The following is a 2,695-nucleotide window of genomic DNA, read 5'->3' on the forward strand; positions in this document are numbered from 1 at the left end:
CACGGATCCCCTATCCCCCACCCCCAGGCTGCCTGCAGGTGTTGGGTGTGCTGGGCTCCAGGGAGCTCTGTCCGGCTTAACTGTTCCCCTGAGCTCTTGTTAGTTCGTTTGTTTTAGGGGCTGTGGCTCCAGGCTAGAGCAAGTTGAGTATGGATTATTCATTGGGTTTGTATCTCCAAGGAAGCGCTGTTGCTTCCCCCCCACACTGTGGGCCCCTTAAGGCTGGGGGTGAGTCACCTCCTCTTCCCATAAGCCTGCCTCAGAGGTCTTTCCGGGCCTTGGGATGCCAGGCGGGGAGGAGGGACGGGGACCACGTCTGCATTCCCAGGGCAGCTTCAGGCTGAGTAAATCCCAGGGTAGACAGCCTTGCCCATGATCTGGGAGCGCCATAAAAGCAGGGGCCACATCTGTCGGATTCACCATCATGCACCCGGTGTTTACCCAGCATGGTTGCCAGCACACAGGTGAAACGCAAAAGCATCGACGGGCGGGTTGGAACGTCTGCAATGAGGGATGGTGCCCCAGAACGCAGCGCGGTCTCTCTGGCATCGGGGGCGCTAGGGGGCCCAGATAATCAGAGGAATCAGATCTTTTTGGCCGAGGAGGATAGGCTATTTGACATTTTTCCCTTCGGAGGATTTCATCTCCTAATTCTGTGTTGCGCAAGCTAATATGTATTGATTATTTAATTCATGCGTTCGCTCACTAGGTATTTATCGAGCCCTTACCAGGTGCCCAGTTCTGTGAATTCAACACCGGACAAGGCTGTCCCGAAGTGGCTGGCTTGAGCGCACCTGGTGGCCAGCCGCCGTGACCCGCTGTGCTGCGATCATCTGAGTGGACCCAAGGTCTTGTCGCAAAGGTCAGCCTCTTCAAAAATGGAGGCACTAAGCAAACATTCTGGGGGAGCTTGACGGAGTTAAGCTGTTTATGCAGGGGAAGCAGCTCGAAAAACTGCACATGGGGCCTTTTATCCACCTTATAATTGGCTCTGGCTTCTCTGTAACTGGGGATAAATCAGGCATAAGCCTGTCTCTAGGTTATTAGAGGCTTACATCTTCGGAATAAAAAGCAAGGAATCAGGCAGGCAGTGGCAGAGAAGGCGGACACCTGGGGAGAAGAAAAACTAGAAGGAGAGACGTGGACAGCTGGACACACGGGCCTCGGCCCCAGGTCTGCCGCAAATCAGCCGATGAACTTGGCTGCCACCTCCCCCCGCGATCAGTGGGCTTCCTCATCCGCAAGTCGGTGGGGCAAAATCACTTTTGATAAACTGCCCGACACTCTGCACTGGCTCTCCTCTGGGGGCCTTCGTCCCTGTCTTCCTTCCCAAGCTCTCACACGTCCCCTTTTGTCGGGTCGCGAGCCAAGGCCAGCAGGCATCGCTGTGAAAAGGAAGTGATCCCCGTCCAGTGCTTGTTAACTCAAGAACAAGATACAGGCCAGATTTTTTTGGCCCAAGGGCTTTGAGGGTCAGTTCACATATTGGCACATGAACTAGCTGTTCCCATTAAATGAATCAGTCAAGAATTGAACGTTCATTTGAGTAAGTGAATCAGCCTCACTTTGGGAAAGAAAAAAAGAGAGAGAGAGATGCCATTAAGCAGTGCGGATGTGTACCAGCACACACGCGTGTGCACACACACACACACACACACTCAAGCAGAGGACTAGCCAATCAGCACGGTTCCTTCCATCATCAAGTCCCCGTGAGCTCCATCATAGGAACTGAGCTCCTCGTGCACGGAAGGGAGCAGGATTTTCTTCCTGCAAATGTAAGTTCCTATTTAACAGAGCAGGTAGCAGACCTAACAGATAATTAGAGGCAGCGAGAGAAAGCGGTGAAGAGCTTGGGTCCCGGAGCCAGATTGCCCAAGTTTGAACCCCAGCTCCGCCACTTAGCTGTGCAGCATGTGCTGAAGTCCTTAGCCATTCTGTCCTCAACGTTCCCATCGGTGAAATGGGGATAAGGACAGAAAGTACTTAGGAATACACCTGTCGCACAGCAAGCGCTCTGCAACATTAGGCAAACAAGGAGCCCATTTCTAAGGAGGAGGAGAAGCCGCCGGAGTCCTATGCTTGCGTGCATCCTTTCCTGGGACGTGGGCACAGAGCACAGCTATCGGTGAGAACTTGACATAGGCAGGGTCTTTAGTTTTGAGCCTGGTCACCTTGAAGTGTGTGTTTGGAACACGGAAGCAGACAGAGTGAAAGGGGTGGCTGTGTGTTCCTAGGGCGGACTAACTTGCCTTCCGGCAGCTGAAAGTCTGACATCAAGGTGTGGACAGAGCCACCGTCTTCGGAGAAGCCGGATTCTTCCAGCCCGGCATCTTCCCGCACCTCTCACGCTCGCTGGCTTCTGTTGGTGGCCAGCGAGCCCCAGCCTGCAGCCGGTGCCTGTCAGCCTTGGCCAAGGTCAGGCCCTCTTTGTGTGTCTTCACTCCATCTTCCCTCCCATCCGTCTCTGTGTATAGACTCTCCCCACCCCTCACCTTTGCTGCTTCTTTTTTATGAGGACACCGATTATATCGGATTGGGCCCACCCTAGTGAACTCGCATTACCTCGATCATCTACGGAGACACTCTCTCCAAATAAGGCCCTGTCTACAGGTGGTGGGCATTAGGGCGCCAATATCTTTTGGGGGAACAGGATTCAATAATGGAGGGAGAGGGAGGGAAGGAAGGGGGTGGGGGG

Source organism: Ailuropoda melanoleuca, chromosome 16 (assembly GCF_002007445.2).
Source record: "Ailuropoda melanoleuca isolate Jingjing chromosome 16, ASM200744v2, whole genome shotgun sequence".
Lineage (NCBI taxonomy): Eukaryota > Metazoa > Chordata > Mammalia > Carnivora > Ursidae > Ailuropoda > Ailuropoda melanoleuca.